This window comes from Cervus canadensis, chromosome 13, assembly GCF_019320065.1.
Source record: "Cervus canadensis isolate Bull #8, Minnesota chromosome 13, ASM1932006v1, whole genome shotgun sequence".
Taxonomy (NCBI): domain Eukaryota; kingdom Metazoa; phylum Chordata; class Mammalia; order Artiodactyla; family Cervidae; genus Cervus; species Cervus canadensis.
Genome location: NC_057398.1, coordinates 3,903,024 through 3,928,415, shown reverse-complemented (window position 1 = coordinate 3,928,415; position 25,392 = coordinate 3,903,024). Strand labels below are relative to the sequence as shown.

At 45.0% G+C, this 25,392-nt stretch overlaps 1 pseudogene; it reads right to left on the bottom strand.

The window, feature by feature from the left end:
• Positions 1 to 13,094: 13,094 nt before the first annotated feature.
• On the bottom strand, positions 13,095 to 13,172 carry LOC122452676 (annotated as a pseudogene).
• Between the last annotated feature and the right edge of the window lie 12,220 nt (positions 13,173 to 25,392).

The following is a 25,392-nucleotide window of genomic DNA, read 5'->3' as shown; positions in this document are numbered from 1 at the left end:
GTCACCATGCTGCACATTACATTCCCAAGACTAATTTATCTTATAAGTGAAAGTTTGTACTTTCTGACCACTCTCATCCATTTCATCAGACTCCTAACCCCCTCCTCTGGCAACTACCAGTACGTTCTCTGTATCTATCAGTCTCTGCATCTATCAGTCTCTGCATCTATCGGTCTCTGTAATTATCAGTATAAGATCACCTAGCCTGTTTGCTTGCTTTTCAGATCCCACACATAAGTAAGATCATACAGTCTTTGTCTTTCCCTGTCCGACATATTTTACTTAGCATAATGCTTTCACGGTCCATACACACTGTTGCAGATGGCAGGATTTTCTTCTTTTTTATGCCTGAATATTATCACTTGGGCTTCCCTGACAGCTCAGTTGATAAAGAATCCACCTGCAATGTAGGAGACCCTGGTTTGATACCTGGGTTGAGAAGATCCCCTGGAGAAGGGATAGGCTACCCACTCCAGAATTGTTGGGCTTCCCTTGTGGTTCAGCTGGTAAAGAATCTGCCCGCAATGTGGGAGACCTGGGTTCGAACCCTGGGTTGGGAAGATCCCCTGGAGAAAGGAAAGGCTACCCACTCCAGTATTCTGGCCTAGAGAATTCCATGGACTGTAGTCCGTGGGGTCACAAAGAGTCAGACACGATATTATTCCATAGTATCCATATGTGTGTATACATGTGCTTGTGTGTGTACCTATGTCCATAAAACATTTTCTTATCCATTCATCCATCAGTGGACACAGGTTGTTTTCAAGTCTTAGTTATTACAAATAATAATGCAATGAACACTGGGGTGCAGACACCTTTTCAAGATAGTGGTATTTTTTCCTTTGGGTAAATACCCAGAAATGAAACAGCTGGATCATATATTTTGCCCTACGTTGTTTAGTTTCCACAATTTTGTGAATTTCCCTGCTTGCTTTCTGTTACTGATTCCTAATTTCATCTTATTGTAGCAAAAAAAAAAAGTTACTTTGATCTTTTTGATATCTATCTTTTAAATGTCGTAAGACCTAATTTGTGATCTAACACATGGTCTATGATGGAAAATAGGCCCATGTACACTTGACAAGAATGTGTGTTCTGCTGTCACTGAGCACAGTATAACGTTTGTTAGATCTAGTGTATTGTGGTAAGTCCTCTGTTTCCTTACTATTTTCTATCTAGTTCTATTTTTTTTATCTAGGGTGGAGTACTACATCTCCAACTACTATTGTAGTTCTATTTCTCCCTTGAAATCTGCCCACTTTTGTTCTGTATATTTTGATGACATTTTATCAGGTGTGTTGTTGCTTTGTCACGATGTTCTGTCTGACTCTTCTGCAACCCCATGGACTTCAGCCCACCAGGCTCCTCTGCCCATGGCATTTCCCAGGCAAGAATCTTGGAGTGAAAAAAAAAAAAAAAAGAATCTTGGAGTGAGTAGCTATTTCCACCTCCAGGAGATCTCGACCCAAGGATGGAACCTGTGTCTCTTGCACTTCCCACACTGCTGGCGCATTCTTTACCATGAACCACCAGGGAAGCCCCACTAACATTAGGTACTGTCTGCTATAAGAAGACACGGTGCTGCTTTATTTATATATTGAAGGCACTTTTTATTCTTCTCTCTGAACAGCATGATCTTAGGTGTGTAGATGTTTACAACTGTTTATCTTGTATTGAACACTTATTAATATATAATTAATGTATGATTTATAATGTCCCTTATTTCTTATAAGCATTTTGATTGAGAGTCTGTTTTGTCTGATATTGGTATTACATCCCTGTTCTCCTTGGGTTACTATTTGCAGGGAATATCTTTTTCAGTCTTTTCACTTTCAACCTATTTATGTCTTTGGATTTAAAGTGAATTTCCTCTGGATAATATGTAGTCAGATCACTTTTTAAATCCATTCTGCCAAGTTTTCTCTTGATTGTAGCTTAATCTATCTATATTTAAAATAATTACTGATAAAGAGAGAACGTTTGTCATTTTGCTATTTAGTTTCTCTATGCCTTATACTTTTTTTTGGTCTCTTATTTTCTGCATTACTGTCTTCTTTTGTGTTTAGTTGATTTTTTTGCAGTGAGCTGTTTGAATTCTTTTATCATTTCCTTCTGTGTACTATGCACATTCTCAGTTTTTGTTTATCTGGGAATGTTTTCATTTCTTTCTCACTTTTGGGAGGCAGTTTTTTTTAATTAATCTATTTATTTTAATTGGAGGCTAATTACTTTACACTATTGTGGTGGTTTTTGCCATACATTCACATGAATCACCCATGGGTCTACATGTGTCCCCCATCCTGAGGCATCCCCCCCACCTCCCTCCCCATCCCATCCCTCTGGGTCATCCCAGTGCACCAGCCCTGAGCACCCTGCCTCATTCATCGAACCTGGACTGGCAATCTATCTCACATATGATAATATACTTGCTTCAATGCTATTCTCTCAAATCATCCCAGTCTCACCTTCTCCCACAGAGTCCAAAAGTCTGTTCTTTACACCTGTGTCTCTTTTGCTGTCTCAAATATAGGATCATCGTTACCATCTTTCTAAATTCCATATATATGTGTTAATATACTGTATTGGTGTTTTTCTTTCTGACTAACTTCACTCTGTATAATAGGCTCCAGTTTCATCCACCTCATTAGAACTGATTCAAATGCATTCTTTGGAAGGGCAGTTTTTACAGATATAGGACTCTTGGTTGACAGTCTATTTTTTCTCTTAATGATACTTTGAATATATCAACCTACAGCTTTTTGACCTCCAAAGTCTCTGGTGAGAAATCAGTTGATGAGCACTGAGGATCCTTTATATGTGACAAATTGTTTCTCTCTCACTGCTTTCAAAATTCTTTGTCTTTAACAGAGTTTATTTATAATGTGTCTTGGTGGTGGGTCTCTTTGAGTTCATTCCACTTGGGATTCATCAAGCTTCTTAAGTGCTTACATTCATGTATTTCATCATTTAGGAAGTTTTCTGCCCTTATTTCTTTAAATAGTCTCTCTTCTCCTCTGGGACTCCCACAGTGCACATGTTGGTCTGTCTGATGGTATCACACAGGTGCCTTAGGCTCTGTTCACCAAGCTTTTTTCTTTCTGTTCCTCAGACTCAATAATTTCCATAGTCCTACTGTCGAGTTTGCAGATTCTTCTGCCTGTGCAAACCTGCTTTTGAATTTTTTCCAGTGAATTTTTTCATTTCAGCTATTGAATTTTTAGCCCCAGAATTTCTTTCAGTTTTTTAGTTTGTCTATGTCTTTCTTGACAAAGTGTGTATTTTCTGCATTAATAATTAATTCAACAAATATTTATAAAAAACCTACATACACAAGTGAAGAGGAAAGACTGCCTACTGTCAAAATACTACATCCTACAGGAGGTCACTTACCAACAACAATTACACAGACACGTAAGACCAGTCAAGTATTAACAATCGTGATGAAGAAAACAGCGCAGTGTAAAATGATAGAAAATGTGATGGGAAAGCCCTTCTAGAGAGAAGGGTTAGCAGAGACCTCGCTGGTGCGGTTGGACTTGCGAAGGTCTCAGGTAACAGCATGTCAAGCCCCGGGGACAATAACGCAGCTTTCTGAATCACGGCCTGTTTGAGGAAGAACTTCTGTATCGCCAGAAGTAAGGGAGAGGAAGAGGGGCCGGAGAGCTTGGCTGGTTCCAGGTCTCTGGATCATGGGAATATATTGGAAATGGAGCCTTCCTTTTTCTGGGTCATTTTACTGTTTTTTCTTCTTTTTTAAAAATTTTATTGAGGTATATTTGATTTACAACATTGTTAGTTTTAGCTGTACAAAGAGTGATTCAAAATTTTTATTGATTATACTCCATCTGTAGTTATTGTAAAATATTGGCTATATTCCCCGTGCTGTACAATACATCCTTGTAGCTCACTTATTTTATACATAATAGTTTGTATCTCTTACTAAACTACTCCTATCTTGCCCTTTCACTCTGCAACCAAAAGATCTAGGGTTTTAATCTATGTAACAAAACCCTTTTCTTGTAATACCAAAAAAAAAAGAAAAGAAAAAAGCACTGCTCTATCTACAAGGATAAATCATAAGCTCTAGGGATTGAAAGATACAGAGGAACAATTCCAGAACTCTCATTTGAAAAGACTCTTAGTTGCTGACATATTTGTGGTAGAAGAATCCCGTTTTCCTGAAACAACACAATTAAGCAGTGTGTCTATCCTGTTACAACACAACTCTTTCACTTGCCAACTAGGATGCTGGAAAGAAGTCCAAGGTGCGTTTGGTCACGAGAGACATCAGGCAAGCCCTCTAATCTCTTTAAAGCTCAGCTCTTCATCTGCCTCTGTGCTGTGGCAAAACGACACGAACCTTAAGATATTTTGTGAGCATGTAAGTGTATTAGTTCAGGTTGCCTCTAGAAGCAGCTGCCAAGACAGGCTTAGACATGAAGGAGGTTAACTGGAGGAAGGGAGAGAGGCTGGTTTGACCCGATGGAAGGAGACAGAGAGAAGTAAGGAGGCATGGGTGGGAAGAGTGCCAAACGGCAGCTCAGTTCCAAGAGAAGCTCTTCCAGGAGGCCAGGCTGGGGACAGACTGTCCTTGAGCCAGTCATCTGCCGAACGATCCCTTGCCTTGCTGGATGGACCTGCCTTCACGTCCCCTCTGTGCTCAGCCATCAGTTAGGAGACACTCGTGGGAAATGTCGTGTCTGTGTAAACGCAGGCGTGCACGTGGGGAGCAGCGTTTGGGGCCGTCAGTCATGGACACTCTTTGCAGGAGGATCCAAGTAGCACGTTTCCATGACTGCAACAACGCACCACCCTCGCGCCTCACAGTTTTTTGCTCCCTGCAATTCAGGGAACAGCCAGCTATTTCATGGTTCCCTGGGCCTTCTCTTCCTGAGAGGAGGGGACAGTGGGACAAGTGATAGCTCCCATTACGGTCCCTGGTTGGCCTCTGGGCACAGCTGGTGGCTCCCAGTTCCCCTTCCACTCCCCGTTCTCGTGGGCCTCTGGTTAGGATGCCATTCCCACCACCCTTTCAGTGTGAAGTTGGTCCCTGGGTTGGATGATGTTGTGTAGGATTCCATGGCAACGGATCAGGCATTTCACAGGCTCCTGGATTACAGGGATGGCTGAGGCTTGGAGGCCCAGAAGGGAAGCTCACACATAGCATAGGCATCTATCCCTGTGAGGATAAAGCCCCGACCCTTCCAGCAGGAAGGAGCTGAGAGTGGCTGACCCACCGCCAGGAGGCTGGTGGGTCTCCTTGGATAGTGCGACATCAGAAGCTCCTGTCGGTGTGTGCCGCTCACAGGCTGGACAGAGGCAGCAGGAGCTAGGTCAGTCTTCTAAATGGGGTCTAACCGGTTGATTACTATAGGCACACTGTCAACGTGATCATTTCATTTATGGGCCCATCATACCGACTCCACTGTTGGAACCCCAGGATCCCAGAGGCTCTGTTGTGATCCTTGCCATTGGCACCCCATGACATTTTTCCCACGACTGACACCCCTAACACCATATAGTTTTCTGGGTTGTATGGCCCAAGGGATCAGGCTGCTTGTATGGCAGCCTACACCTGTTTTGGAACTCTTTGATGCTCTGTGAAAGCGTTAGTCCCTCAGTCATGTCCCACTCTTCGAGATCCCATGAACAGTAGCCCGCCATACTCCTCTGTCCATGGAATTCCCCAGGTAAGAATAGCGGAGTGCATTGCCATTCCCTTCTCCAGGGGATCTTCCCGACCCAGGGATCAAACCTGGGTCTCCAACGTTGCAGGCAGATTCTTTACTGTCTGAACCACCAGGGTAGCCCTACCAGGCTTCCATGTTGCCTGACAGATCACCTGCACAGATGTTCTCAGGTGCGGTGTGTGTTGCCTCCAGAACCCAGCGATTGCGCTTCCTGTCCTGTGGTAGGAGATGCAAGATGTGGCGATTGGTGTCTTATTTAGGAGTGGGTATCCCAGCACCCTCCTGACTGCTGGACTCCTGAGAACATCACTGAGGACGCAGCTTCCTGAATCTGCAGAGGACTTGGGTTTTATCTCTTGGAGTGCATGTGTCTTAGCAAGGCCTCCAGAGTGCTGGCCTTGCTCAACCTATCCAATCAGCATGATATAATCAATGTAATGGGTTATAATGGTTTCTACGGATGTTCAGGCTGTTCATATCTCTTTGGACTTATATATTATGATGGAGGATGGAAGAGTTAACAGAACAAAATTAGTTTAATTAGTTAAAATTAGTTGATGCAAAATTGCAGATGAATATCACTTGTCCATCCCATGTGAATTCAAAGTGATTCTGGTCTTCTTTTCTAGGTAAAAATTTTTAAAAAGAACATGATAGTAAATATTATAGGTTTTGCAGGCCATCTGGTCTCTGTTGCAACTACTCAACTCTGCTGTTGTAGCGTGAAAGCAGATAATACGTAAATGAGTAAATGTGGCTGTGCTCCAATAAAACTTTATTTGCAAAACAGACAGCTGACCAGGTTTGGTCCACAGGCTGTAGTTTTTTTTTTTTCATTCCTGCTCTTTTCTATCCAGAATGAAAAGGAGTGCACTCACCAATTCAGCTGACACATTTCATTTACCTGAGACCTGACTCAACGGTTCTAGTCTTGACACCACATCTGGCCAGCAGCACAGCTGAGGCTTGTCAAGTTCACAGTAGTCCACTGTCATTCTCCAGGTTCTTCAGGGGCCAGATTGGTAATATGATGTGGAAAGTTACTGCTGCATCCTTTAGGCCTTTCATGGTGGCACTAACCTCTGCTGTGACCCTTGAGATGCAATAATATTCTTGGCTAACTGTTTTGGTGGAGAGGGATTTGGCCTTCATCCCTGTAACAGCTCTCTCTTACTCTATAGGCTTAGAAGCTTACGTCAGGGTTACAATTGCCAAGGATATTAACACTGGTAATACATGCAGGGTTTGGAGAAAGGACTATTGGCTGGATTCTCAGATTCTCTGTCACCACAGCGAACCTGACCCACTGTGAGCCAGACTTTGCCAGGACGCCACTTGTCACCGAGCTCCTGCAGTTCCTCACTCTCACAGAAACATGATGATTGTGTCAGTACAGGTCCTCCGAGAAGCAGAAACCAAGATGGTATTAAACATGCAAGAAATGAGATGTCCAACAGACACATAAAAAGATGCTCAACATCACTAATCATCAGAGAAATGCAAACCAAAACCATAATAAGATATCACCTCATACCTCCCAGAATGGCTATCATCCAAAAGACAAATAATGAGTGTTGGTGAGGACATGGAAAAAGGAACCCTCACGCACTGTTGGTGGGAAAGGAATTTGGTCCAGACACTGTGGAAGTACAGAGTGCTCTCAAAATATTAAAGATAAAATTACCTGTAATTCCACATCTATATATTTACCCAAAGGAAACAAAAACACTAGTATGAAAAGATATATGCTTCCCTATGTTCATTGCACCATTATTCACAATAACCAAGATATGGAAGCAACCTGTGTCAACAGGTGAATGGATAAAAGTTTATATACATGTAAATATAAAGTTTACATATATTTATACACAATGGAATATAACTCAGTCATTAAAAAAATGAAATCGTGCCATTTTGACAACATGGATCGATCTAGAGGGTACTACAGTAAGTGAAATAAGACAGAAAGAGAAAGAAAAATACTGCATGATCTCATGTATGTGTAGAAACTAAAAAGAAAACAAACAAAGCACAGTGAAAACAAACTCTCATAGAGAACAAAAGGGCAGGTGCCAGAAGGAAGGGGCTGGGGAGGTGAAAAAGGTGAAGGGGACTGAGAGGCAGAGACCTCCAATTATATAATAAATAAGTCACAGGGATATAATTAGTGTGCAGTGTAAGGAATATGCTCAAAAATACTGTAATAACTCTGTATAGGGACAGATGGTTACTTGACTTATTTTGGTGACCATTTCATAATGTATGCAAACATCAAATCATGTGCTACACCTGAAACTAACATTATAGTGTATGTTACAGTGTATGTTATGTATAGCGCAGGAGTTACGTATAGTGTATGTTAACTACATTTCAATTTTAAAAGTACATGAGAGAGAAATAAATTATTATTATAAGTCACCGGGGGTGTGAGCAAGGACTTCTGGAAACTTAATATCCAGCATTTGAAGAGTTCCCACAATTAAAGAACAAAGAACAAACTATCCAATTTAAAAATGGGTAGATTGAGTAGACATTTCTTCAAAGAAAATGTCCAAGTGGCCAATAAGTCCCTGAAAAGATGCTCAGCAACAGTAATCATTATGAAAACGCAAAGCAAGACCACAATGGCATACCATTTCACACTCACTAGCATGGATATTATAAAAATAAATTAAAAATTACAAGCGATGAAGATGTGGAAAAACTTGTGCACTGCTGGTGGAAATGTAAGATGGTGCAGCCACTGTAGAAAACAATATAGTGATTCCTTAAAAAAATTAAAATTGAATTACAACATGATCCAGCAATTTCACTTCTGGGTATAAACTCAAAAGGATTGAAAGCAAGTTCTCAAAGAGATATTTGTACATCTATGTTTCAGTTCAGTTCAGTTCAGTCGCTCAGTCGTGTCGGACTCTTTGTGACCCCATGAATTGCAGCACGCCAGGCCTCCCTGTCCATCACAAACTCCCAGTTTCCCCAAACCCAGGTCCATCGAGTCGGTGATGCCATCCAGCCATCTCATCCTCTGTCGCCCCCTTCTCCTCCTGCCCCCAATCCCTCCCAGCATCAGGGTCTTTTCCAATGAGTCAACTCTTTGCATGAGGTGGCCAAAGTACTGGAGTTTCAGCTTCAGCGTCAGTCCTTCCAATGAACACCCAGGACTGATCTCCTTTAGGATGGACTGGTTGGATCTCCTTGCAGTTCAAGGGACTCTCAAGAGTCTTCTCCAACACCACAGTTCAAACGCATCAATTTTTCAGCACTCAGCTTTCTTCACAGTCCAACTCTCACATCCATACATGACCACTGAAAAACCATAGCCTTGACTAGACAGACCTTTGTTGGCAAAGTAATGTCTCTGCTTTTAAATATGCTATGTTTATAGAAGCGTTATTCACAATAGCTGAAAAGCAGCCCAAATATCCATCAACAGTTGAATGTGGTGCATACATACAACAGGGTATTATTATTCAGCCTTAAAGTATTAGTTGCTCAGTTGTGGCCCACTCTTTGTGACCCCATGGATTGTAGCCCACCAGGCTTCTCTGTCCACAAAATTCTCCAGGCAAGGATATTGGAGTGGGTTACCATTCCCTTCTCCAGGGGACCTTCCTGACCCAGGGATCAAACCCGGGTCTTCTGCATTGCAGGTAGTTTTTTTGTTTTTTTGTTTTTTTTTTTTACCATCTGAGCCACCAGGAAAGCTCTAAAAGGAGGGAAATTCTTTCAGATGCTACACCACAGGCAAGTCTTAAAGACGTTATTGACTAAGTGAAATCAGACAGCCACAAAAGGACAAATACTGTCTGATTCCACTTTGATGAGGTACTTGTAGTCGTCAAATTCATAGGCACAGAAAGTAGAATGGCAGCCCCAGGGGCTGGGGAGCCGGGGCAGTGGGTATGGGGCTCGGGAAGATGGAAGAAGTTCTGGAGATAAAGGGCCGTGAGGGCTGCACAATGTGAAGGCACTTGAGGCCTCTTTAAGATTTGTACTTTTAGCGAGTTCCCTGGCCACCCAGTGCTTAGGACTCTGCCCTTTCACTGCTAAAGTTGCGGGTGTGATCCCTGGTTAGGGAACTAAGATCCCACAAGCCTCGCTGCATGGCCAAAATAAAAAAACAAAACACTGTGCCCTTTCATACAGGTCAAAAAATGGTGAATTTTATGTACATGTACAACAATTTAAAAATTAGTGTTTGAAATGATACGTTTTATGTTGTGCATCTTTTAAATTAAAATACACATTTTGAAAAATGCAAACAATTTATTTTGGGAGAAAGCTTGTAAGGAGAAATGGAGGGAGCCAGGAAAGGCTGGGAGGACGATGGGACCACAAGGTAGCGATGACCCGAGTGAAGGCGCGCGCGGGCAGGCGGGGGACGCGTCTGTCGGCTCTGCCGTTCTAAGCAAAGTCGGCCAGGCTGCCTGGGGACCCTCACCCCTCAAGGGGCCTCTCAGAGGAAGCGGGCGCCTCCCAGGAGTAGGCCTGCCCTGGCTGGCTTAGTCAGGGCTGGAAGGAGCCTGGGAAGCCCCAGGGGGAAGACGGGGACGGATCTGCAGTTCGGCAACTGCAGCTGCAGGCTGCAGCTCCGGTCGTGACCAGTAGTGACACTTCAGATCCAAGTACGAAAGTCAGCTCAGACCCTGCACCCCACAGACCCTCACACCCCTGGGAGCTGGCCTCTGCCCAGGGCACTCTCACTCAAGGGAACGGCCCTCCGAGGGAGGGACAAGGGCGTCATCACCATACACACCTGCCACTGGGCTGCGCGGGTCCTCCTAGGACCCTGGCACCCGCTCCAGGCAATGAGTCCAGATCCCCAGACCTGCTCAGGTCCAAGAACTGAACATAGAGAGGACACGTTACTGGGATGACCCTGCTGATCCTCGTGTTCTTCCCCACTTGTCTTTCTTTCTTTCTTTTTTTTTCTTTAAAGGTTTGGACATGTTCCTCGGTGGCGCCAGTGGTAAAGAACCTGCCTGCCTATGCAGGAGACATAAGAGACGTGGGTTCGATCCCTGGGTGGGGAAGATCCCCTGGAGGAGGACATGGCAACCCACTCCAGTATTCTTGCCTGGAGCATCGCAAGGACAGAGGAGCCTGGGGGGCTACAGCCCACGGGCTCACAGAGTCGGACTGGACTGGAGTGACTTAGCGCACATATCGTTACAACTTCCCGCCGTCCACCGCCTCCTGGCCGCCCCTGCAGCCTGGCAGACATCGCGGGGGCCGTGCCCTCGCCCCCTGCCCCCGCTGCTTCAGCATCAGCACCCGCACGTGCCCGCTCGCCCGGGGATTTCAGCCGCGTGGTGCCAGGACCGCTCACCCCCTCCCGGGCCCCGAAGGTGCAGGGGACCCTCTCGCCAGGGTGCTCCAGCGGCCCCCACAACAGGATGCGCTCTGCGTCATCCCGCCGAAACCCCCTCTCCTCCCGGGTTTTCCGGCCTCACCAAATATATCCATTCCAGCGCGGTCTGTCGCAGACAAAGCCTGTTAACAATTTCCGGGAAATAAAAATACACTAGGAGGAAAAAAATCTAACCTTTTCTATCCTCGGGGCTTAGTCTAGTTTCACTGGCTCTCGGGGTCTGGAGGGCAGAGGAATTGCAAGCCGGCCAGTCAGACCGGAGTCCCTGGTGCAAATAGGCCGCTCTCACACCTCGGCTCAGGGCTGAGCGCAGACGCGTGCGTCTCCGCTTCGGGCCGCGTGCAGACGCATCTCGGTTTAGGGCCGTGTGCAGACTCTGCACCCGGCTCCGCGCTCTGGAGCCTCAGCCGCCCAGCTGCCCCGCCCAGCGAGAACCTAGCCCCTGCCCCGCCCCCCGGAGGCCCTAAAAGCAGCCCCGCCCACCCGCCTGGGGAGAGGGTCTGCTCCAGAGCCTGAGCTTGCGCCTCTCCGCTCTCCCGCCCAAGAGGGAAGATTTCCTTTCCTCCTGCACCCAACTCGGTCTCATTCTATTGGTTGGAGCGACGTCAGGCAGGAGGACCCTTGTTGGGGACCACCTCAGAAGTGTTCATAACACATTCACGTCCCTTAGCATCTTTATTCCTTCTTCCAGGCCATCTTGGGCGTTTATTCTGTTCTGCAACTCTTTTTTTCTCCCCCCAGGCCTTTAAAGGCTCGCTGTGAGTTTGTCTCACCCTAGGGTCCTGAATGGTATGGAATTCCAAGAAGGGTCCTTCAAGTCACAGATTCTTATTTCTTTGGACTTACTTCTAACCATAAAGATCTAATCCCAGGGATACTCACCTGGTTCCTGCTGGTCTGTCCAGTTAAGGGTTCTTGCACTTCTTGGTGGGTCATTTTCTTCCTCACTTGTCAGGCTGTCCTCAGCTAGGTTATGCTGAAACTATCAACCTGGCAGCCAGGGAAGAAGGCAGGGGCAGCTCCCGGGGAGACAAGGGGACCAGGCCTCAAAGGCACCTTCCAGCATGAGCGATCTGCCAGCTCTTACTGGAGGACGGCCAGCTCTGCACGCTCCCAGAGTCCAGGCCGCTCTGCAGAGCGCCCGGGGCTCACGTGTAGATACCACCACTGGGGGTTTCAAGCTCCCCGCTTTCCCCAGCCAGACCTGCCTGGGAGGAGCACCCGAGTGGATTCCATTAGACTACAGCCCAGCTCAGCTGTGCGCTCTCCCACTGTGGGCGATGAGGCCCTCTCTGTCAGACCCCCGCAGTCCCTCCGCATCTCACCCCCAGCCCCCAACCCATTGCTACTGGCTGGCAGTGTCTCACTCTCCTTCCAGCGCTACTGCCTGTAGGTGTTTCCCCCACCTTTCTGAATCGGTACACCTCCAAGGGCATCCCCCTCCACTGGGAGGGCTTCCGAGGTCACTGCTGGTGGAGCCTGTAGCAATTAGGCCACCATCTGCGGTAAGGACTGTTTGTACCCCACCCACCTCCCCATCTTGTGCTCCCTGGAGATTTGAGCAGTACGTTTTTGTGGTCCCTGCATTAAGTAAGGAGAGTTCTTCTATAGATAAGTGTAGAAATAAACAGTAGCTAAAATAATTACTAACACTCTCACTTAAGTTCTCATAATAACTCAGTTCTCTGATCTATTCAAACAGGAATAATTTATCATCTATCATATCTAATTCATAAATTTTTGGAGATTCAAATATAATGCTTGAGGGTGCAATTAAACATTTTAAGGGACTTCCCTGGTGGCTCAGTGGTAAAGAAACCACCTGCCAAGTAGAAGACACAGCTTCAATCCCTGGGTCAGGAAGATCCGCTGGAGAGGAAAATGGCAACCCACCCTTCTCCAGTACTCTCGCCTGGAGAATCCCGAGGATGAAGGAGGCTGGCGGGCTGTAGTTCACAGAGGGGCAGAGTTGGACACAAGTTCTCAACTGAGCTCATACGCCTGCAAACATCATAAAGATAAAAAACAGTACTAGGGAGGGTCTTTACAGGATCAGAGAAACTTCACTAGTAACAAACTATAGAAATGATCCCTGAAAGTACAGTCTTTAGGGAAGGTCTTTATAACTAAGAACAGCTCTTACTTTTCCCCTTTACCCGAGGAGAACAATGTTGATGTTGTATTGGGTTGACCAAACAGTTTCTTTGGTTTTTTTCCCATAACATCTTACAAAAAACCCAAATGAACTATTTGGCCAACCCAGTATAAGGTAATACCAAGCATAGTACTTAAGAAATTGAACCTGAAATATCAGTTTAAGTCAGGGAGCTGAGTATGTACTTACCAAATATTCTGAAGACACATTCAAAATGTATCTTATTGAGACTTCAAATTAAAAAAATAAAATGATTGAGATTACTTTAAAGAGTTTGTCTCTATCATAGTAAATTTAAAAGCAGAGGTAATAAATGATAAGACCCTTATACAGGTACAAGTGAATACGGCTAAAAATTATATTTAACATATGTATTAGTGTGGCATTCTGAAAGCACATAATAAGGCGTGCTTTTCAAATTATTTCTCCAAAGTATCCCTAACTTAAAAGGAATATAAATTCAAATATGCAAAGAGGGATTGGCTGGGGGAAAAAGTTTCACTGAATATATGTCATGGTTAAGTGCTATGAGATAGCAGTGCATAGGTGTCAGTTGAAACAACGTAACACCCAGCAATAAGGTTCTCATCTAATTTCTTTGTCTATTCTTATGATCACAAAGGCAATATCAGAAAACATAGATAATCAAAAGAACAACATAATGAATTTACACAATCTCATTCACCTTGAAAGATGTCAGTGAATACCTTCAGGCATTTTTCTGTGCATATATGTTCATGTGTGTATGTGTCTGTGTTATTTTATTTTAAAATGGGATCAGACTGGACTTCCCTGCCAGCCCAGTGGTTAAGACTCCATGCTTCCAATGCATGGGGCATGAGTTCTATCCCTGGCCAGGGAACAAAAATCCCATGTGCAGCAGGACTTGACCTAAAAGATGCGGTCAGACTACCTATGCTCTTTAAAAACCTGCCATAATTTCAGTAATCTACTAATTGTTAGACAATTAGGGCATTCCATCTTCTTCTTTGTTGTTATATACTTAGGTTCTCCTCTACTTTTCCTAATAAAATCAGTGAGCAAGAATAACTGGTCCAAACAAACCAGAAAAAAGTTAAAGCATAAGAATCTATTAAAATTAAAAAAAAAAAAAACTGGCTTTAAAAATGCTTAAGAACACAGTTGTAACATCATGCATCTTGCCAGCTCTTTGGCGGAACACCGGTGATGGCGGAACACTGGTTTTCAACAAATCCAAGAGCACTGGCTCTTTTGTACAAAGAGGAGGAGGCCCCAGGTCACAGGGGCACGGAGGGAAGATCATGCGCAAATGCGGCAGGGAGACAGTCGTCTGCAGGCCGAGCGGAGAGGTCTCAGGAGGAACCAAACCTGACAAGACCTTGATCTGGATTTCCAGCCTTCAGACTGCAAGAAAACACATTTTCATCAGTTAAGCCATCTAGACTGTGGCGTTCTGTCATGGCCGCCTTGGCAGATCAATGTCCGTAGGAAGTGAAACTGGAACCTCTACCTTGCACACCTCTACAGATTTTCTGGGGCGTCCAGTTGGAGACAGTCAGGAAGCCCGCCTTCTCTCCCTCCTGGCGGGCAGATCTGTTTTATACTCCAGCTGTTTACCAAGGGCAGGGCTCTGACAAAGGTCAAGTGCAGCTCTAATTAAGGGAATAGCTCTTTGAGGGCCTCACCCCTAGGATCTTGGCTCAGAGGACTCATTGGGCACAGGCCAATGATTCCACCAGCCACTAAAACTCAAGTACCAAGACGGACAAACTCCCCAGGACAACAGCAGTGCCGGAGACAAATTGCAACCCTGATGGTTAGCTGGGTTTTCAGCTTTTGATACCTAGATTTCCCCTAATTTTTCAGGTCTAACTGTGCATTTTAAAATATGGTTGTTTTATTTTTCCATTTAGGCTTTTTGTAAGGGATATTTTTAAGGCTATCTACCATGCCATATACCTGAAAACTGAGGTCCTCCACATCACATTTTAAGAGTAAAAAAACCTTTCCTAGGGGCCTTCCTGCAGAATTTCCCTGTGTCTCGTTGGTAGGAGCCTTCGTATTAATCAACCAATCAATTCAGGAAGAATGGGATTTCCAAGACTGACTGAGACTGGTCAGAGTTTATCTCAGGGCTGCATGCAGGAGTGATGGACAATAAGACAGATCTGGGGGATAGAGGGGGGACAACTATTGTGGAGATAACATAGTATGCCTGAAACACGGATAATGTAGTGGACACTGGGTAAATCAGTGTGACTAGCACAGAACGTTTGACCCAGAGAGTAACAGGACATAAGAGCAGAAAGGTATTTCAGGGTCCAAGCGTGGGAGTACCAAAAATGCCTAGCTAATGAGTTCACAATTTAACTTATGTGTAAAATGGTGACACTGAGGATTTTTGAACCAGAAGATAGCAATTAAAATGGTGTGTTAGTACTGCTATTTTGACAACAGTGTTAAGAGTGAAATAGAGGAGGAACAGAGTATAGGCAATAATTATAATTTAGGAGTCTTTTGTAGTAACTGAGGCATGAAGTGACAATGACCCAAACCAGGTAAGATTTCAATAGGAAATCAAAGGAAGGGAAAGACATTCGGAGAGAAGAATGAACAAAATGTGACTGAACTGGATAGAGGATAAGTTGTGAGGTGGGAGGCAGAGCTTTAGTCTACTTAAATACATTTGACAGTGTGAAAAAGACTGAAGAGTCAGATTACAGAGTTTCAGTTCCAGCTCTGCCATTTCCCAGCCGGTAACTTTGGACAAATCCCTTAGAAATCTTTGGTCCTCGGTTGTACCACTTGTAAAAATTTGATATGATTATATAGTTTGTATCTTAAAATGTTGTGAGATTTAAATGAAGAGTTTCTAAATGTACACGGAAAATTATGGAAGATTATAGATGTTTACTGGGCAGCTCTACTGCATACAAGGATTTAGATCGGGTATTACAACAGCAGCTAGTAGATACGACACTACTCTTTAAGGCTATGGCTCCGTGTTGGGAGAAGGACCCATGATTATTCATGTCTAAAGGAGCTGTGAAGAGGGAAGGGGCTGAGGGTAAATCGGAGATGGCAAGGACGGGTCTGGATACATTTCCATCTGGGTAAGGAGATGCGGCTGCTGGATGCAGTCACTTCCAGGCCAAGGTGGTTAGAGTACCTTTTGGGTGAATTGAGAGGTTATCAGTTGAAAATAGTGGTGCAGGGACTGCCCCCGTGGTCCAGTGGCTAAGACTCTGCTCCCAATGCAGGGGGCGTGGTTTCAATCCCTGGGCCGGGAACCAGATCCCACAGGCTCCAACTAAAAGTTGCTGCATGCCACAACTAAGACCCCGAGCAGCCAAATAAAAACAATTTTAAATAAATAAAAATAAGGGGTGCCAAAGGAGACTGAATTCCTGGCTCTCTACTTGAAGGCGGGCTGACCAGGAGGGCTGACTGCCGAAAACATCTCCAGTGGGTTTTGCATGACTAAGAAAGAAACTTTCATGGTAGAAATTCATTTGGATCTCGATAGTGCTCGTTACAGCAGTTACCTTGCTGTGACTGAAACACGGGGGTTAAGAAAGTGTTTCAGTGAACCACTGATGATGCAAGTTACCCCAGTACACCCACTAACTTAAGCCAACAACCATTTTACCTGTCATGACTCCATGAGCCGCAAACTGGGCCGACTCAGTTGAGCAGCTCTTTTTCTCTTCTCCCCAGAAATCACTCCTGAGTCCGTGTGCATCTGAGACTGACTGGGGATGGGCTCAGGTGACCTTATTCACACGTTGGGCAGTGGGTGCAGCTGTCAGCAAGGGTGCCTCGGTTTTCCTCAAGACCTCTGCCGAAGTCTAGTGTGGGCTTGTTGATTACAGCATGGTCTGGTGATTCCAATGTCTGAAGGGGGTCAGTTTTACAAACCAGCTGTCATGCAGAACAAGAGATCACATTTTATGTGTACATGAACAGGTTGAAGGAGGAAATGCCATTTCATGTGGAGCCTGAATGATGCAAAAATGTTTTCTCAGGCTGAAAATGACAGTGATTTACTGACAGTTTGGGGGACTGGAAGCCAAAATCCACCAGGGCTGCTGCCACACCTCGGGGGGTCTCGGGGAGGCCCCTTCTTGCCTCGCCCAGCTCCCTGGGCTCCGGGCTGCTTCCCGCCAGGCGTGGCCCCCACGGTTGCGTCCCCACGTCCTCTGTATGTCAGTTTTAAGAACACTTGCCACTTGATTCAGCACCCCCACCTCGGACAATCCAGGACGGTCCCCTCATCTCAAAATCCTTAGCTTAATTACATCTGAAAGGGCCCTTTTCCCCAGTTAAAGTAACATCAACAGGTTCCCGAGATGAGAACACAGACATACATTTTAGGGGGACCACTACAGGTCTAAAAAACAATTAAAACGAAGAGATTGTGAAACTGGATTTAAAAAAAAAAAAAAATCAACTAGGGACTTCCCTGGTGGTCCAGTGGTTAAGGATCTGCCTTCCAAAACAGGGGGTGCGGGTTCAGTCCCTGGTCAGGGAGTAAGATCCCACGTGCTGCGGGGCAGCCGAGCCTGTGCCACAACTAGAGAGAAGCCCGGCTGTCACAACTGAGACCCAAGGAGGTATAAATAAGTATTTTTTAAAAATAAAATAAAATAGACCCAATTATATGATCCTAAAAGAAACACACTTTTAATATAAAGACAAATAAAACGATAGTGAAGTCACTCAGTCGTGTCTGACTCTTTGCGATCCCATGGACTGTAGCCTACCAGGTTCCTCCATCCATGGGATTTTCCAGGCAAGAATACTGGAGTGGGTTGCCATTTCCTTCTCCAGGAGATCTTCCCAACCCAGGGATTGAACCCGGGTCTCCTGCATTGTAGGCAGACGCTTTACCGTCTGAGCAATCAGGGAGGCCCCCAAAATAAAGGATAGGAAGAGCTTACATCATGACAACACACCCTAAGAAAGCCGGAGTGCTTATGTTAATATCAGAGAAACCGGATTTCAGAACAAAGAAAAATATCAGAAGAGGGACAGCATATAAAGGTAAGGGGGTCGTACAAGGGCATATAACAATCCCGTATACTTATGCGCCTAACAACAGAACTTCAAAGTCCATGAAGGAAAAGCTGAAAAAGTCGCAAGCATGGACACATCCAAAGCTATTTTCAACAATGCTATCGAAACGTGTCACCAAGAGACGCCCTCAGACAGAGTAGTGGGTGGTGATGACGTCCTTACACAATCATACAAATACGACTATTCGTAGCAAGTGTAGAGTTTAGTTGCATGCAGAAGATCCGTGTTCCACGGGGTCCCACACAGGCATCGATTTCACACTTGCAGAAAATGTGAAGGGCGTGTGTGCTGTGCTGATCGCCGAGGCTCGGCCCTACCGCCCACCAGGGGAGGATACTAACACGGATCGTGCTCGGCAGCCGAGTCAGACACGTCAACGTCACGGGTATTTGACCTGAAACTCAGCGTGCCTTTCAGTGCGGTCATGGAACAGCGGACATGCTTTCTCCCTCCGGCAGCGGCGAGTGCGGAGAACACGGCTCTGATTTGTACGTGGTGCTGACGACCTTAACCGACATCTCCGTGCTGGTGTGTGGGAAATCCTACAGATCAAGGGCTGGCCGCGTCATTTTAAAAGCGCAATTCTAATCCATTTATTGTAATAAGGTACAAATGGAATCACCATCTTGCTAGATCTTCAGCAGTGTTCTTTCTGGGAAATACACTGCTAGTACTGAATATCCGGAAGAGTAGGTTTCATTTTGAATCCCCGCATGACAAAAGGGCCAGAGGTAATTAGTCTGGATATTTTATGTGACGGTGATTGTGTGCATGTAGTTTATAATTGGAATGATTGCTCACGGTTAACAAGGCTGCACTTCACCGTCAACATACACTGACTTCATTTGAAACGCAGCCCATACCCTGAACTTACCATTAATTCAATGACTGTTTGAGGGGAACCTACTAACTGGATTGCCAAATAAAATCATGGTTACCTCGTTGTTATGGTAGGATATTGTCTCTCAGAACAATAGGCTGAGATAACTGACATGTTGATAAAACCAATGCTGATTCTTAACCATAAGATATTACGGGAAAGTGCATTTGTATCATTTCTTTACTATGTGACTCAGGTGTGGGATTTTGCTGCTATTTGTTCATCCGTTCACTTCAACAAGCATTTTTTTTTTTTTAGCATTTTCTATGTAATTGTGCTGGTAGAGATAAAAAAAGATGATTAAGGCAATCTTTTTCCCTTGAAGACCTCAGGAGTTGCCAATAAAAAAGCCCTGATAAACACAAAGCCAAAAAGTAAGACGGTGCAAACACAGAGACACGTTTGGATACTATGGAGTGCTGAGGTGGTCTGCCCAGCCTCAGACTGCAGAGGCAGCAATGAGCAAGGTGAGCAGTCAGAGAGGGCTTCACAGAGGAGGGGCTGTAGGGGCAGAGGCTTCAACCAACAGGTATAACATCACCACTCCTAGGATATGAGGGGTATTTTTGTCAGAATAAATATCACGGGCAATGTATAAACAACCCATCTCCTCTAGCAGAGGGCCCTGATACAGAGTAAGTCCTTGTTACTTGTTCTGTTCCAGTTGTTGCCCTGGGGAAAGAAATGGTAACAAACTGAACTAGAACAAAGATAGAGGCAAAAGACGACGACTTTGAGACACAAAGAAGTGAAACAGGTAGGACTTGGTGATCACCTGGATGCAGGGATGTGGGAAGAAAATCTGAAAAAAAAAAAAAGAAAAAGAAAAAAATCTCTAAATTAGCTGTGCCTTTAAAAGAGGCGACAGGACTTCCCTAACAGTCTGGTGGTTAAGAATCCCCTCTTACACTGTTGGTGGGAATGCAAACTAGTACAGCCACTATGGAGAACAGTGTGGAGATTCCTTAAAAAAACTGGAAATAGAACTGCCATATGACCCAGCAATCCCACTCCTGGGCATACACACCAAGGAAACTAGATCTGAAAGAGACATGTGCACCCCAATGTTCATCGCAGCACTGTTTATAATTGCCAGGGACATGGAAGCAACCTAGATGCCCATCAGCAGACGAATGGATAAGGAAGCTATGGTACATATACACAATGGAATATTACTCATCCATTAAAAAGAATTCATTTGAATCAGTTCTAAAGAGATGGATGAAACTGGAGCCCCTTATACAGAGTGAAGTAAGCCAGAAAGATAAAGACCAATACAGTATGCTAATGCATATATATGGAATTTAAAAAGATGGTAATGATAACCCAATATGCAAAACAGAAAAAGAGACACAGATGTACAGAACAGACTTTGGGACTCTGTGGGAGAAAGCGAGGGTGGGATGTTTAGAGAGAACAGCATTGAAACAAGTATACTATCAAGGGTGAAACAGACCACCAGCCCAGGTTGGATGCATGAGACAAGTGCTCAGGGCTGGTGCACTGGGATGACCCAGAGGGTCATGGGGAGGGAGGTGGGAGGGGGGATCGGGATGGGGAACACATGTAAATCCATGGCTGATTCATGTCAATGTGTGGCAAAAACCACTACAATATTGTAAAGTAATTAGCCTCCAACTAATAAAAATAAATGAAAAAAAAAAAAAAAAGAATCCACCTTGCCATGCAGGGGACTTGAGTTCAATCCCTGATCAAGGAACTGAGATCCCACATGCCTCGGGGCAACTAAGCCTGAGGGCCACAAGGGAAGATCTCCAATGAAGCAACTAATACTCTACAGCTAGATGAATAAATACATACTTTTTTAAAAAGAGGAAATAAATGGCAAAGTAGTATTTGGAAGGGAATGATCATGAAGTCCTTCTGAGCTTGGGAGTGTTTATATCTGTACCACAGGCGGGTGGAGAGTAGGTGTGGGGACCTCACAAGCGTGGACCAGAGATCTGGGAGTCATGAGCACGCAGGAAACATTAAAAACGTAGACACACATAAAATCGTGTGAGGGCGGAATGTGCAGTAGGAGAGGCTGATCAGTGCTTTCAAAGCAGTCAGCCAAGCACTGTATGTGTTGCCCATATTTAACCCTCAGGTCGTGCCTGCTCCTCACCTTGGTGGTGGACAAAGCTACTGGCCTACTGCTGGGTAGAGGATGATGGAGAGGGTGGAAGAGGACCGGAAACGACGAGATCGATTCGTGTCAGGCAGCGCGTCCACAGCTCCTCCAGGAGACAGAAACGAGGGACAGAGAGGAGCCGAGGGCAGGTGGCATCAGTGGGCACCAGTGGGTGGGCACTCGGGAAGACAGCCGAGGTGCGCCGGGCTCTCCAACAGAAACGGCTGTAATTCTCCCAAGAATTTTCTAAGACCAGCTCCGTGAGACAAAGGGTACCAGCGATGTCCCAGGGAATGAAACAAAGATTCCCTGTGGGCGACCTCAGGGGCGTGTAACGTTTGCTCTCAATCATGAGGATTGAGAGTGAAATGCACTGTACTCGGAGTCATGGTGACACGCCGTGACACACCATCCGGTGATCCGAAAAGCATCAGATACACAAATCACGTCCAAAACAACTGTGCCCAACAGGCGGTGTCTGCACAGGACGTCTGCGGGCGGCTGTCGGACCCCAGCACCCACTTGCCCACTCACAGGGCAATACGTTCATAGTTCTTGAAAAGGTGACACAGCTGACACTTAAGTCAACCACAGGTAGCTTTTCTGGGGCTGAGCTCAGGCAGTCTGGTAACGTGTGCATCTGAGCTGTCGGTAAAATGGCCCAATGTTATTCAATAAATACAATTTAACATGACCTCAGAGTTAGCATCTTTATCATCCAGTTTTTACGGTATTTGCAATTATTAATTTTTCAAATTTGCATTAGGTAAACAATGTTAATTTTAGAATTTCGTGTGAAATGCCCATCTACTAGTTAAGGATTGTAGACTTCAGGAGGAAAAACGATGGGTTCACTGACCCATTGGCAAAGTCCTTGTTCACCAAGGGTACACAGTGCGAGTGTGCTCGGCTGCGTCTCACTCTGCGACCCCATGGACTGCTGGCTCCTCTGTCCATGGGATTGTCCAGGCAAGAGTACTGGAGTCGGTGGCCTTCTCCAGGGCATCTTCCCAACCCTGGATCGAACCCAAGTCTCCCGGGGCTCCTGGATTGGCAGGCAGATTCTTTACCACTGAGCCACCAGGGAAGCCCGTGTCACAGTACAACAAACAGAAGTGTGAGATGGGCTGTGGAGATACAGAGATGAGAAGAGCATATTCCCTACCATCCTCCCTGCTGTCCTGTTTACGATCTGTTGGGAAAACAATGCCCACAAAGTATTACTTATAAAAAGCTAAAACGGAGCAAATAATTGTGGGCCATCAAAGGAAAGATGTCCAGAGGGGAACCAGAGAACAGTGAAAATGTTTTAAGTGATAAACAATTAATACTAGGGAATTCCCTGTAGGTCCAGTGGGTAGGGCTCTATGAATCCACTGCAGGGGGCAGGAGTTCAATCCCTGGTCCGGGAATTAAGATCCTGCCCAGCGCAGCCAAAGACACAGCATACTAAATGCTAAAGGGACGGGAGGGCTGGAGGTGTTTGTTTTGCCCTTGCCAAGTCACGCTGCAGTGGCCATCGGTTAACTGTGCCCCTACCATCAGTACAGAACTGTTCTCAGGCCTGGGCCTGGGGGGTTCACACAGGCAGTGCCCTGGGCGGGCCCCAGTTGTCTCTAGCACAACCCACACTCATGACGACTGGTTCACAAATGGACACACAAGAAAGAGATGGCTGTTAGGACTTCTGGGAGCAAAAAGGGTTCTCTGTCAGGAGCTCCACAAGACCCTCTTTTCAGTGGGACAAGGAAGAGAAACCTAGGAGCCTTTTACACCACCTTTCACCCAAAGGGAACAGCCATCAGCAATCAGGAGGAAACTCAGTTTGAGCCACGGCCAAGGCCCGCGCCTGGACGAAGTCCTGCCTCGGGGGGACAGGGCCCACCCCTTCTACTGTAACCAGATAAAGCCACCTGACCCATATCCTGCCACCTAGAAGCCTAATGTAGCTACTGAAAAAAATCTATCCAAATGAAACAGGGAAACACCAGTCTCTGAACTACTTTCTTCCTCCTCCTCCAAATAACAAGCATGTTCAATGTCAACACAAACATCAAGAGGACGGGAAGGAGTTCAGAATACATGTCACATCATGGGACATGCAGAGAGGTGGCACAAAACTCTTCCTAAAGCAAACTTGGGTGTAAGCGCATTCTAAATAAAGTGGGGCCTAAAGGTACCATTCTAGGGTGGAATGCTGTGCCTCCCACTTTCACACAGTTCTGTCTGCTTTGAGCACAGAGACTCTAAGAGGAAATGAACACATGCTAGAACAAGGCGGGCAACAAGATCCAAGGAGGCTCTTTCAAGCAAGAGACGCAGTGAATGAAAGTTACTTGATGTGCCTTGACACTGACTTCCAAGTGTGAAGATGAGAGAAAAACTGAAGGGGCAGATAATCTATTCAATGTCTAAACAACACCCTAATTAAGTTATCAAATCTGCAAACTATTTATACTAAGATACTTCATCAACTCTTAATTATATAGATTTCCAGCTCTGGTAAGATTTCAGTTCAGTTCAGTCACTCAGTGGTGTCCGACTCTTTGCGACCCCATGGACTGCAGCATGCCAGGCTTCCCTGTCCATCACCAATACCCAGAGCTTGCTCAAACTTATGTCCATCGAATCGGTGATGCCATTCAACCATCTCATCCTCTGTCATCCCCATCTCCTCCTGCCTTCAATCTTTCCCAGCATCAGGGTCTTTTCAAATGAGTCAGTTCTTCACATCAGGTGGCCAAGAATTGGAGTTTCAGCTTCAACATCAGCTCCTTCCAATGAATATTCAGGACTGATTTCCTTTAGGATTGACTGACTGGATCTCCTTGCTGTCCAAGGGACTCTCAAGAGTTTTCTCCAACACCACAGTTCAAAAGCATCAATTCTTTGGCACTCAGCTTTTTTTATAGTCCAACTCTCACATCCATACACGACTACTGGAAAAACCATAGCTTTGACTAGATGGACATTTGTTGGCAAAGTAAAGTCTCTGCTTTTAAATGTTGCTCATAGCTTTTCTTCCAAGGAGCAAGTGTCTTTTAATGTCACGACTGCAGTCACCATCTGCAGTGATTTTGGAGCTCCAAAAAATAAAGTCTCTCACTGTTTCCATTGTTTCCCCATCTATTTGACATGAAGTGATGGGACCAGATGCCATGATCTTAGTTTTTTGAGATTTAAAGATAGATATAAGATTTAAAGATATGTATGTAAAAGAATGCACACACTGTTAACACCTGAGGAGCACAAAACAGCTTTGAGGCCTAAATGCCCAAAGGCTTTTAACTAACAGATGCTTTTTAAACCTGGTGATGGAGGATATAATGTAAGGTTCTGGTTAACCCTGTGATTTCTTTCCCAGTAATCTGAACACTATTTTTATATCCCTTCTTCCATTTACTGTTTTTAAATTTTAAAATAATTATGGGTTCACAAGAAGTTGCAAAAATAGTACAGCAGGTTCCCTTCACCCAGTTTCCCCAACTGGTTACATCTTCCATACTTGTAACACAGTATCAAAGCTAGGAAGGTGACTTTGGAACAAAGTGCTCTAGGTCTACCTCTAAGCACACCTGTAGACTTGACATGATCAGAACACAGAACTACTACTACTACTATCACAAACATCTCCCCTCCCTCCCGCCCCTTTATATTCACACCTGCCCCTTCATCCAGTAAAGCAGATGTTTCACAAACAATATTCACTCTTTGTAGGTGACTATTTTCTATCATGAAAGTGGTCTAGTCTATTTCATTTCTGTAAAATTTGGTCTCTATCCTTTGAATTAATGTCACAACTGGTAACATTACAACATACAACAATTAACATACAACGATTCATCCTCAATTTTAAAAACAATGTAATCAATCAGAACTTCCAGACACTTCCTTTGAGAGTTTGGTTTCGCAAAAAAACACAAACACACAGCTGATTCACAGTAAATTCCCTTTTAAAACCACAGTTGCCCTTTCCACTGTTTTACTGAGGGTCCCTCCTCACCCTCCCAGGTTTTAAACTTTTCTCAGATCACTAAGCATTCTCCAGAGCCTGATTAACTAATTTATTATCCCAGCACAAAGGAAGTAAGTATATTTACA